This window comes from Eumetopias jubatus, unplaced genomic scaffold (assembly GCF_037043125.1).
Source record: "Eumetopias jubatus isolate StellerSeaLion01/CBP00866 unplaced genomic scaffold, mEumJub1_p1.0 scaffold_1, whole genome shotgun sequence".
NCBI lineage: Eukaryota > Metazoa > Chordata > Mammalia > Carnivora > Otariidae > Eumetopias > Eumetopias jubatus.
The window spans coordinates 199,808,965-199,822,736 of NW_028274807.1; the positions used below are offsets into that span (position 1 = coordinate 199,808,965).

Below are 13,772 nucleotides of genomic sequence, written 5' to 3' on the forward strand. Positions count from 1 at the left end.
CAGGAAGCCCGATGTGGGGCTCGATCCCAGGACCTTGGGATCACGACCTGAGCCGAAGGCAGACGCTTAACGACTGATCCACCCAGGCGCCCCAGGGAGGGAGAATCTTAAGCAGGTTCCATGCCAACTTGGGGCTCCATCTCATGACCCTGAGATCATGACCTGGGCCGGAATCAAGAGTTGGACACTTAACAACTGTGCCACCCAGGTTCCCCCCACCAGCACTTTTTACATTTTAGCCATGCTGGTGGGTGTGTAGTGATATCTCATTGTGTCTTTAAATTTTTTAAAGATTTTATTTTTTTTTTTTTAGAGCGCATGTGCGCATGGGGGGCAGCAAGGGGGAAGGAGAGGGACAAGCAGACTCCATGCTGAGTGTGGAGCCTGACATGGGGTTTGATCTTGCGAGCCTTGAGACCATGACCTGAGCTGAGATCAAGAGTCATATGCTTAACTGACTGGACCACCCAGATGCCCTTCATTGTGACTTTAATTTGATATGATGACTAATAGTATTGAACACCTTTTCCTGTTTATTGGCCATTTTAGAAAGCTGCTTTTGTGAAAAAGGATTACTTTGGACTAAGAAGTTTAATGGGGAAATAAGATGCCTATGAAACATACTAAGATGTAGATTGAAATTTTATAATACAAGCCAAAAGAGTGGCAGAGTAGTTCAGACGATCACTAAGAAGCAAATAAAAAGATTTCAGAGGGGCGACTGGGTGGCTCAGATGGTTAAGCGTCTGCCTTCGGCTCAGGTCATGATCCCGGGGTCCTGGGATCGAGTCCCGCATCGGGCTCCCTGCTAGGCGGGGAGCCTGCTTCTCCCTCTGCCTCTCCCTCTCTCTCTCTCTGACTCTCATGAATAAATAAATAAAACATTTTTAAAAAAATTTCAGAGAAATTACAAGACTCAAAAAATTAGTTTTGGGTACCTGGTAGGTGAGTGCTTCTTTTTACCAGTACAGTAAAAATAAGCATACACTAAATCAAAGGTTCTCGAAGTTGGACATGAGTCAGAATCACCTAGAGGGCTTGTTTATTTTTATTTTATTTATATAATTTTATTTTATATTTTATTTTGAGCACGAGCAGAGGGGAGGGGCAGAGGGAGACAAAGAAGCAGACTCCCCACTGATTAGGGAGCCCAATGCAGGCTCCCCTGGAGGGCTTGTTTATTTTTTTATTTTTTATTTTTTAAAGATTTTATTTATTTGAGAGAGAGAGAGAATGAGAGACAGAGAGCACGAGAGGGAAGAGGGCCAGAGGGAGAAGCAGACTCCCTGCTGAGCGGGGAGCCCGATGCGGGACTCGATCCCGGGACTCCAGGATCATGACCTGAGCCGAAGGCAGTCGCTTAACCAACTGAGCCACCCAGGCGCCCTGGAGGGCTTGTTTAAACCCAGATGAATCGGAACTCCAGGGAGTGAGTTCTGAATCAGTAGGTTTGTAGTGGGAGCTGAGAATTTGCATTTCTATCAAGTTGTCAGGTGACTTTGATAGCCCTAGTCTGGGGACCACTTTGATAACCACTGACAAGAGACTCGATTCTAACAAAATAGCTAGTTGAATTGTCATGGCTAGATATTTGTCTTAATAAGGTTATTTTGTTAAGTGAAAACTAATGATTGAAGGATTAAAAATACAGGACATTAGGTCAGTCAGTAGTGTCTTATGGTATTTGCTTTTTGTCCAGTGAGCAGTTCTTTTTAATGTCAGACCAATTAAGCTAGGAAGACTAGAATGCTGTATACTAAACTCTAGGCTAAATGAACAATCCAGAAAACCTTCAGGAAGCTATTTAGACAAATATGAGTCTACATGATGGTCACAGAAACATGAGGAAATCACCAAAGACTGCTATGTGAAATGGAGAGAACTGAATGTTAATGCGTGGTTGTGGTTTACCTGCCCAAGTGCAGGAAGCAGCCACTCTTAACTGCTGAAAATGTCTGATGGACAGACCACTCCCACACTGCAACTAGATGAGCAAGGCAAGTAGGAGTGCAAATACAAATCGGTTGTAGTTAGACTACAGGAAATCATTAGACTTGTAAAAAGTGTGAAAAGGGCTGGCCACCGCTTATCAGTCTTACTGTAGCAGAGTTTCCTGCAGTACAGAAAGCCACAGCCCTTGCTTGACATCATCTGTCCCCCAGTGAGAGTAAACAGACTTAAGACACACTAGAACTAAGAGTTGCTAACTTCACAGCAACTCAAATATACTTGACATTTGGCAACTCTTTCTTCCTCTTTTTATGTAAATGACATTCTAAAAAGAATGTGTGCAAAAAAAATCACAAAAGGCTAGAAAACAACCTGGGAAATGTCAGATAAATTTAACATAATTTTTAAACCCCAAGACTTTTTTTTTTTTTTTTTTAAGTAATCTTGGGGCACCTGGTTGGCTCAGTCAGTTAAGTGTCGGCCTTCGGCTCAGGTCATAAACTCAGGATCCTAGGATGGAGTTCCCTCTCTGTGCTCTTCTCCCCCACCCCCAAATAAATAAATAAATAATATCTTTAAAATTTTTTTCTTAAAAAAAATCTCTACCCCCAACTTGGGGCTTGAACTCAAGACCCTGACATCAAGAGTTGCATGCTCTATCTACTGAGCCAGCCAGGTGCCCCAAAACCACACGGCTTTTGATCAAATACATCAAAACCTCAAGAAGAAATAATTGAGAGTAATCAGTCACCTTCAGTCACTGATTAACTGATTGCTCACAATGTCACTAAGGTTTACTTGGGTAGCAAAGGCAAAAAGGACACTATAAAGCTGTATGATTGCTCCTTGACATTTAGGAGGAACGAAGGAGGGCAAGAAAGCAGAGTGTTTAGGCATGGGGGCTCTGGAACAGATTGCTTATTCAGTGCCCAGTTCTGCCCCTTACTAGCTAGCTGTGTGACCTTGGGCAAGTTAGCCTTTTGATACTTCAGGGAAATTAGATTACTGGGCTCTATCTCATTGGTCAGTTATGAGGATTAAATGTGTTAATAAAAAGTAAAAAGTTTCTAACAGCATTATTAAAATGTTTACTATTTTTGGCATTTTTCCAGGAAGTGGTGGAAGACAATTTCTCCACCTTTAGCTAAATGCTTATGGGTCTAGGTCTAAGTAGGAGAAAAAGGAAGCTGTGGAGGAGAAGGTTGAAAAAAACAAACAATGACCTAAATGGAAAGACATCGTGTCTTCATGGATCAGAAGACTTAATACTGTAAAGGTGGCAGTAATCCTCAAATTGATCTATAGATGCAGTGCAACCCTTATTAAAAATCTCAGCTGCCGCCTTTGCAGAAATTGACAGGCTGCTTCTAGAATTCATTTGGAAATCCAGGGGACCTAGAATAGCCAAAACAGTCTTGAAACAGAACACAGTTGGAGGACTCACACCTCCTGATTTCAAAACTTACTACAAACTGACAGTAATCAAGACAGTGTGATTACTGGCATAAAGACAGACATACAGATCAGTGGAATAAAATTGAGAATCAAGTAAGTCCTCACATTTAGGGTCAGTTGATTTTCAGTATGGTTACCAACACCATTCAGTGGGGAAAGAAGTGTTCATAATGCTGGGATGACATGATTTCCACATGACAAAATAATAAATTTGGACTCCTACTTCATACCATGTATAAAGATTAACCTAAAAGAGATAAAAAGCCTAAATGTAAGACTTAAAACTGTACAAGTCTTAGAAAAAAATACAGATTTCTCATGACCTTGGATTTGGCAATGGTTTCTTGTTTCTTTGACACAAATCGACAGCAGCCAAGGAGAATATTAGATAAAATTGGACTTCATGAAAAATGTGCCTCAAAGGACACCATCAGGAAAGTAGAAGCAACCCAGTTCAGAAATGGGCAATGGATTTGAACAGACATTTTTCCCGAAGAAATATACAAACGGCCAATAGGCACATGCAAAGATGCTCAACATTGTTAGTCACTAGGAAAATGTAAATCAAAACCATATGAGACGCCACTTCACACCCACTCAAATGGCAGTAATTAAAATAGTGTTGGCAAGGATGTGAAGTAATTGGAATCTTTGTACATTGCTAATGGGAATGTAAAATGGTACAGCTACTATAGGAAACATTTTGGCAGTTCTTTAAAAAGCAAAATCATATAATTGTCTAACAGTTCCGCTCCTAGGTGTGTGTGTGTATATATATATCTATATACTTGAGTTGAAAGCAGAGGCTTGAGCAGATATTTATTGGACGCCACTGTTCATTGCAGCATTAGTACAGTAACCACAAGATGAAAGTAATGCCAAGCATACACCAGCAGGTAAATGGACAAACAAAATGTGGTATATCCACACCATGGAATATAATTCAGCCATAAAAAGGAATGAAATTTGATACATGCTACAACGTAGATGAGCATTTTTTTTTAAAGATTTTATTTATTTGACAGGGCGCGCACAAGCAGGGGGAGTGGCAGGCAGAGGAAGAAGGAGAAGCAGGCTTCCCACTGAGCAAGGAGCCCGATGTGGGGCTCGATCCCAGGACCCTGGGATCATGACCTGAGCCGAAGGCAGATACTTAACCGAGTGAGCCACCCAGGTGCCCCTAGAATAGGCAAATTTTAAAAAAAGATTTTATTTATTTGACAGAGAGATAGCACAAGTAGGCAGAGCAGCAGGCAGAGGGAGAAGCAGACTCCCTGCTGAGCAGGGAGCCTGGCGTGGGGCTGAATCCCAGGACCCTGGAATCATGACCTGAGCTGAAGGCAGCTGCTTAACCGACTGAGCTACCCAGGCGCCCCTGGAATAGGCAAATTTATTATTATTTTTTTAAGATTTTATTTATTTATTTGACAGAGACAACGACAGGGAACACAAGCAGGGGGAGTGGGAGAGGGAGAAGCAGGCTTCCTGTGGAGCGGGGAGCCTGATGGCGGGGCTTGATCCCAGGACCCTGGGATCATGACCTGAGCCGAAGGCAGATGCTTAACGACTGAGCCACCCAGGTGCCCCTGGAATAGGCAAATTTATAAAGAGAGTAGATTAGAGGAGTTTATCAAGGGCTAAGGGGAGAGAAGAATGAGGAGTTGCGGCTTAATGGTTACAAGTTTCTCCTTGGGGTGATGAGAAGAAAGCTTTGAAAATAGTGGCAGTGATTGCACAACATTGTGAACGTAATTACTGCCACTAAATTATTGTAAAGGAAAAAAACATCTCCTGTTTGTATCCTTTACTCTCAATACTCCCCTACAACACCTTCCACTTCTCACACTTTTGGTCACCAAATGGGGGGTGGGCGTTGCCACACCAAGCAATTCCACGACACTGACTGGTGTCCTACAATTCAATTGAGTTCTGACACTAGCTACCTGAAGTTAGCATCGGATCCCATAGGTTAAGCACTTAGACCCACAAGACTGCCCCACAGCCTCCCACTTCAGACCTCAATAGCAAGTCCAGGTTATACCTGTGCTTCTGACGGACTGAATGTAAATCCCAGGATCCCACAGTCTCCTCCTGGAGTTCAGTTAATTTTCAAGAGCAGCCCACAGAACTCAGGAAAATACCTACTAGATTACCAGTTTATTATAAAAGCATATAACCCAAAAACAGCCAGATACATAGGACAAGATATATGGGAAGGGATGTGGAGCTAGCTTGCCCGCCCACCCAGATGTGCCATTCTCTCAGTACCTGCACATGTCCACCACCCTGGAAGGTCTTTGAAGCTTGCCCTTTTAGGAGGCTTTAAGTAGGCATGATTGATTAAATCATTGGCCTTTGGTGATTACTTCAACCTCCAGTCCCTCTTTCCTACTCTAGGATGGCAGGAAGGGGCTGAAAGTTGCAATCCCCCCCCCCCCCCCGTTGGTTCCCCTGGCAACCAGCCTCCATCTTTAAGGGATTTTCCAAAGTCCCTTCATTTACATAAACTCTGCTGTGGTTGAAAGAGAGTTTGTTATAAATAACAAGACAGGCCTTTGACTTTGATCGATCATTCCAGAGCTATTTCAGGAACTGGAGGTATTTGAGGACAAAATATCAAACATAAAAATTCTTCCATTGTTGATATAATTTAGGAAATTAGAAGGGTTTTAGGAGCCCTGTGCCAGGAACAGGGACTAAGACCAAATATATGTAAATCACAGTATCACAGTTGTATACTTAAAGATAATTAAAATGGCAAATTTTGTTATATATTATCACAACTTCTAAAAATCATGTAATATACTAAAACCCATTGAACTGTGTACTATTTTCTCCACTTTATTGAGGTATAATTGACATGACGCTGTGTAAGTTAAATGTGTACAAAGTGTTGATACATTAGCTAAGACCTGCATTATGTCACATAATTACCATGTCTTTTTTGTGGTGAGATCACTTAAGATTTACTCCTTAGCAACTTTAAAGTATATAATACAGTATTAACTGTAATCACTAAGCTGTACATTAGATCCCAGAATTGTATACTTTAAATGTGTAAATTGTATGGTATGTGAATTATATTTCAATAAAGCTATTTTTAAGAACATGTGTACCACACTTTAATAGAATAGCTTCTTTTCACATGTCTCCAAACTGCCCCCCCTGTGACTAGTTAGGTGTTCTTCCACAACATGTTTGCTGAGTAGACCTGGCTTAATTTATCTGTTGACTGGCAGAAATATAGGCTAATAGAGTTGAAGTATGACTGACTTGTAGGCCTCTTTGGCAGTGAGTAAATCCTTTCTTGTCTGTCCCAATTGCATAAGTTATATTTCAGCAACGTCTCTAAAAACAGATGGGAAATGGTGTACCTTATGCCGGAATGGTTTTTCAATTTTGAAAATTAATGTGTTTTAATATATTGGCCTTACACTTAATAAATTCTAGTCACTAAGCTTCTTTCCCCGTTGGTAAAATAGAAATTAATGATAATTATACCTGCCTTTGGAAGTTCAGGATCAAATAAGTTCCTGTCAAATGTGTAGAAAGGGCATTGTGATACACTAGTGTGTAGGTGTCATGGTCACTCATGAAGGTCCACACAGTTTGTTAGGATTTGTTGTAGCAGTTTTTGGAACTTCTGACACCATTTGTATTAAAGAGAACGTCAGGAGAATGGTTAGTATAGTGTGGTTTTGTTTTTTTTTTTTTTTCTTAAAGAAGTTGTATGTCAGGTAATAGGCAGAAATGGAGTTGAGAGCAACCAGCCTGTGATTAGCGGTAGGCATCACTATCAGACATGGCAGTGAAGTGTATCTTGTGGTTGCTGTGTCCCTCTGATGGGGCCAGTGAGGTATATGCTTTGGAAAGTGCTTCATCAATAATGCCAGCAGAGGAGTCACCCTGAAAAACGAGGCATTACTCCCGAGTACTTATTTTTATTTATTTATTTATTTATTTTTAAAGATTTTATTTATTTGACAGAGACACCGTGAGAGAGGGAACACAAGCAGGGGGAGTGGGAGATGGAGAAGCAGGCTCCTGGCTGAGCAGGGAGCCCAATATGGGGCTCGATCCCAGGACCCTGGAATCATGACCTGAGCCAAAGGCAGATGCCCAATGATTGAGCCACCCAGGCACCCCCCAAGTACTTATTAAAAAAAAAAAAAATTTTATTCATTTGAGAGAGCTCAAGCAAGAGAGCAGCAGAGGGAGAGGGAGAAGCAGACTCCCCACTGAGCAGGGACCCCTATATGGGGCTCTATCCCAGGACCCCGAGACCATGACTCAAGCTGAAGGCAGCTGTTTAGCCAACTGAGCCACCCAGGTGCCCCAACTCCTGAGTACTTGTGACCATGACAGCCAGGATTTGCACATCACAAAAAAGACGTTCTTACCCTCTGTCCTCACTGCTGTTCAGGGGAGAATATTTATGTCCAGACAGACCTTATTTCCACTTGTGAAGGGAAGACACAAGGGTGTCATCTTGCCATTCATTCCCAGCACTGTGTACCTCAGCAGCAGGGCCAGTCCCATCCATCCTCAAGTTCCAAGTAAGAGCTAATCTTTGATAAGTTTCGAGTCTTTGAACCAGTAAAACAATGGTTCCTACTCTTTTAATAGAAAACGTTAAATAGCAGTTAACGGGTTTTTCTGTTTTTGCTTTGTTTTTTATACTTTAACTACAAGATGATTGAATACTAGCCATAGATAGCCACCCATGTGTCATTGTTGTTTTTCCTATTGCTGTAACTTAAAGCTCTGTGTCCAAGCATTCTGTACACAGAAGGTCTTACTTTGTGTGTGTGACTATCAGTAACTTTGTGAGTGAGACTATACCAGGAGAATGGAGGGGCTTACAATTTCCTGTAGAATAGTAGCTGCCTATTACCAAAGCAGGGTACCAGAGGCAAGGCAGGCTCCTTATCCAAGTCAGGGTCGCCTTCTTCTCATTGTGGTTGATTTAGATTGGCAGCCTCTGTTGATACTGATAACTGCCTGTGTTTCCCTTCCAGGGAATTTTCATGGCCGTGTAAATCAAAGGGCAGGACGAGGCCTAATATACTTGGTACAGTGTCCCACTATGAACAGTAACCACTCTTTGCTCAGGTGTTACCTGGCTTTCTGGCAGCATTTTACGGAGGTGTCAGGTGTGAAGGATCCAATTGCAATACAGTGATGGTAGAAAGTATATACTTAAAATTGGAGGCTTTTGAAAGGCAGATAGCAAATATTATACATAGCATATCAGACCTAAAGAGGGGAAGCTGGAATGTTGAGACTCCAAAATCATTCCTAATAAGTCAGGTTCAGGTTGACCTACTTTAATTAGTCTGTTTTTCAAAGAAATATCATTGAAATTCTCTGAGTATAGCATATATACAGGTCCAAATAGTCTTTTTCATTATTTTTGTGCTTGGCCTGTGTTTGATTAGAATTTCATTAGAATTAGATTCTTCACTGTTCCACCTGTTTTTTTTTTTTTTTCAATCTCCTGAATCCTATAAAAATCACTCCTTGCGGGGGGGGGGGTGTTGAGGGGGTGGCTGAGTCGTTAAGCATCTGCCTTCAGCTCAGGTCATGATCCCAGGGTCCTGGGATTGAGCCCCTCATCAGGCTCCCTTCTCAGCGGGAAACCTGCTTCTCCCTCTCCCCCTACCCCTGCTTGTGTTCCTTCTCTCGCTGTCTCTCCCTGTCAAAAAATAAATAAAATGTTAAAAAAGCAAAAACAAAACAAAACAGTCCTTGCTTCAAGAAAAGAATAAACAGAGAATGCCAAGGAGTCAAGTTTTTTATCAGTATTTTCGGGAAACATGCCCCTTCTTTGTACTTTTGTTCTTCTGTATAAGCATCCCATTCAGCATATCCTTGTTACATTAATAATGCAGCTCCAGGTGGGACAGACCAAGCCAGATGTGGTCTCTGTCTTTAAGAAACTTACACTCAAGAACGGATATGAGTCAAGCACACAAGAAATAGAACTGCCATCTCTTCCATAGAGTAGGATGCCTGGTAAAAGTGGTTGAATTGAGGTGTATAAGGACCAAGAGAGGAGGACCAAAGCTTCACTTGGAGGCAACATTTGATTTTGAGGAGTGAAAGATGTAGGACCAGAAATAAGAAATAGGCTTTGCGGGTTCAGTTGGTAGAGCATATGACTTGATCTCAGGGTTGTGAGTTTGAGCCCCACGTTGTGCATAGAGATGACTTAAAAAATCTTAAAAAAAAAAATAGGCTTTGGAACAGAGGGCAATGCTTGGGGTGGACAGATGAGGTGTTATTTTCTGGAGAAAGGGAGAAAAAAATTCAAATAAGGCATTACTTTGAGCTGAGGTGTGGGAGTGTTACAAGTCCAATTAGTGGAATTAGGTGTGTGATAAGGAATGGAGAGAAGGTGGGAAGAGAAAATTAGAATTTCAGAGGACCCTGATGTTAAGGCTGAGAAGTTTTGACCTGATTTTGGCATTGAGGACCTTCTGAAGGCCTTTGCAGAAAGGCGTTATGGGCTAAAGCCCAGGTGTAGGAATGGAGAAATTGCCTGCAGCAAGCAGGACGGAAGCAAGGTGAGACCAGTTGCATTTTTGCTTTTTTCCAGGCAGGCAGTATTGAGGACTGAGGACTTGAAATGGAACAATGATTATGGGAAGTCAAAAGTGGTAGTGGTGGAAGGGAGACCCGTGAAGGGGCAGAATTCCCTAGAACTTGAAAGCAGTCTTGCTGTGAGAAACAAAGGAATTAGGAGAATTGTGTAACCACAGGGTTTCTTTTCTTTTCTCTTTTCTTCTCTTCTTTTCTTTTCTTTTCTATTAGAGAGGAAGGGGTGGAGGGAGAGAGAGAGAATCTTAAGCAGCCTCCATGCCCAGTGCAGAGCCAGACTCGGCTCCATCTCACAGCCCTGAGATCATGACCTAAGTTAAATCAAGAGTCAGATGCTTAACCATCTGAGCCACCCAGACGCCCCAACCACAGGGTTTCTACCTGTATTTAGGAGTGTAATTTTGTTTTCATCACCGAGATTGAGGTAACTGGGAAAAGAAGATTGGACAGAGATTGGAATGATGTCTGGAAGATGTTGAATTTGAGATGGAAGTAGAGAATAGAATTGAGGTGTATCAGAAGTTTTAGAACAGGGACTGGGTCAGAGAGAGATTTGGGAATGACATTCATAGAAGTGTTTTTTTTTTTTTTAAGAACTGAGATTCCCAGAGATAGGTAGAGTATTAGGAGATGAGGGAAAAACCCAGCCTGGCTGGGAGTGATTAGGTGTGGAGGCTGTAGCTAACGAGACAGACAGCAGAGATCAGCACATCGGCGTATTTTGTTAGGGAGCTAAGTTAGAACAAAAAATATCAAGGAGAAGGTGGACTGGATTTTGTGAAGGGAGGTCATTGGTGATTTCTGAGAAAGTTTTGGTAGTTTGGGCAGAAGGCAGGTTGGAGGGATTTTAAGCAAGCCAGTGGGTATACCTTCTCTTTGAAACAGGCCAGAGAGAACAGTAACCAGAAGAAAGCGTGAATGTGGGAAGATTTATTATTTTAAAGTAGGGGCACTCTGCACTTTATTGTAGACTGAGAGAAAGAAGCCATTAGAGAGGGAGAGAGGAGGTGTGGGATACCACAAGTGGCAATACTGTATGAATTAAAAGGTGCTAGAGGACGTGAGGTTAGGCCTAGCTGAAGGGAGAGACCATAGTAGTAGGAGCTACTGTTTACTGAGTGCTTCCTCTGATGCCAGACCCCGTAAGAGATGCTTGCTGAGATACTGCATCCCCTGGAGAGGAGTGCTGCCCTGGAGGCCTGTGGTGCCGCCTCCCGAGTCAGTGAGCTGTCTGCTCTTTTGTCTGTTGAGTGTGAAGCACAGGATTACATTGGACACTGCATGTAGCCCCTCTGTTGCTTTCCTTGGGGATCCATTTCTATTTGCATGTGGGTGGGAAATATATTACAGTATTAGTTGTCTTCGTTAACAGTAACTGCTTAATGTAATTTGCCAAAGTTTTGTCCACAGCCAGTGGCAGGTGTTTTTTGTGCCCTCTCAGCACCATGGGAGATCTCCTTTCGACCTTTTTCCTTTTGACTTTTGTGAGGGTGGCACAGTAACTTTTATAAAAGATTTTGAACTGAGGAAGGAAATTTACAATCCTTTACATAAAGTTACAGGTGACTTAAATATGTCATGACTTACTAGACAAATCTCTCCTCAAAGCTCTTAAGAATTGTTTCTGAGACTGCATTCAGCCTAGAAAATGACACATGCGGCAGAGAGACTGCAGAGAGAGCCCGGTGTGATTTCCTTTCTCAAGCTGTGGCAAGACATGTACTTGAAAAAGATGCTGGATTTATAGCAAAGTTAAAGGAAAAGACAAGAGTAACATTTTCTTGGGTCATTTCAGGAAATGACCTGATGTTTGTACTTCTCACTTCTTGTCAACAAGTCTGGTTGTGTGGCCAGACTCCCAGAAATCAATTTGTAATTCTAGGCTTTCATTTTCATTTTGTCCCATAATCACTTGTAATTTCTGTCTTTCTCACCAGTAGAGGCTGGTTGGTTTTACACTTTTCCTGGGCCAAATGTTCCCCAAGGAAAATTTTCCAAAGCCTTTTTGGTTGCTCCCTGGCATTTGCATTTTGTACATCTTTAACCACATTAGACTGAGAGAAATTATTTCTTGAGAATTGAGTGCCTTCTAGGAAGGAGGTATTCAAAGCTGGCAGCCTTATTTTTGAACCAGGGATTTCCTGATGAATTTTGTTTGCATCCCGTGAGGCCCTGGTTGTTTGACTTGGGGCACAAACCAATACAAGTTGGGCCTGAAGCGGTGTGTAAAGTATATAAAATCTAGAAGTGAATTTGAGAGCATGAGAAAAACAAAATGATTTACAAATCCTATCGAGATGTTAGCAGTCAGACTGAACCTAGAGGAACAATTTTTTTTTTAAAGATTTTATTTATTTATTTGAGAGAATGAGAGCACAAGAGGGAAGAGGGTCAGAGGGAGAAGCAGATCCCCTGCTGAGCAGGGAGCCCAATGTGGGACTCGATCCCGGGACTCCAGGATCATGACCTGAGCCAAAGGCAGTCGCTTAACCAACTGAGCCACCCAGGTGCCCCTAGAGGAACAATTTTTAAGAGGTAAATCCATTAGTGTCTGTGCCCTGGATTCTGAAAATGAGGTAATCTCTCTCCTTTCTCATTTAAGAAATGTTTTTTGGTTTTTGGTTTTCTTGTATTTATTTAATATCTACTGCATGCCCACTAAAGTACCAAACTGAATAAGGCTGCAAAGAAATTTAAGATACGTTCTTTGATCTTAGGTGATTTGCAGTCCAGTTGGAAGACAAAACACAAGTGAAACTACAGGACCTTGAGACCGGTCCCATATCCATTAGGAATCCAAAGCAAAAAAGGAAAGGGGAGCTGAAGGGGTGGCCAGAGTACTGGGCCATAGTTTAAAGGCTGGTCTCAATATAATACTGTTTTGATTGCATGCTCCTATTGTTTGTTTCTTTTTTAAAGTAGGCTCCAAGCCCAACGTGGGCCTTGAACTCACGACCCTGAGATCAAGAGTCACATGCTTGCTACTGACTGAGCCAGGCAGGCACCCCTGCATACTCCTGCTGTTGAAAGAATGATATCAAGCACATTTCCTGTTTATGCTTATTATTGTACTTTCATTATTAGTATTATCCTCAATCTAATGCTTTTGTGCAAAAAAATAAAAGATCTTTAAAAATCACTAGATCAGTTTTGGGTTTGGTTAAAACTTCATAAAGTCTGTGTATTACTTAGGCACATACTGCCGTATGTTAAGCATACTGAGAACTCACAAATGCATGATGGCAGCACTGTGAGCCCTTCCCATTATGGGATCTTCTGCTTAGGAGTTTATGCAATTAAAATTTTAAAGATAAATTCCTGGGCGCCTGGGTGGCTCAGTTGGTTAAGCGACTGCCTTTGGCTCGGGTCATGATCCTGGAGTCCCGCATCGGGCTCCCTGCTCAGCAGGGAGTCTGCTTCTCCCTCTGATCCTCTTCCCTCTCGTGCTTTCTATCTCTCATTCTCTCTCTCTCTCTCAAATAAGTAAAATCTTAAAAAAAAAAAAAAACTAAATTCCTTAGGTTTTCTAGACTTAAAAAATGTGGTTCTTGTGTTTCTTTCATGTACCCCCAGTGAATTATACCTGCTCCAGTTTGGGAAGCATTCCCTTTAGATAGTCTGGTTTTATGAGTATGTATTGTTGAGGATTAGTTTGACTACAGGTAACAAAGATCTGAAAAATATCATCTTAAACAAGACAGTTATTTTTCACATAAAGGAGTATAGAAGTGTAGGCAGTCTGGGGTTGAGATGGTGGCTCCCAAGAG

At 41.9% G+C, this 13,772-nt stretch overlaps 1 protein-coding gene across 2 annotated transcripts in view; it reads left to right on the forward strand.

Moving 5' to 3' along the window:
- RHOA (ras homolog family member A) overlaps positions 1–13,772 on the forward strand; it is a 62,829-nt gene that overhangs the window by 33,507 nt on the left and 15,550 nt on the right. The gene's annotated exons all lie outside the window — the stretch shown is intronic.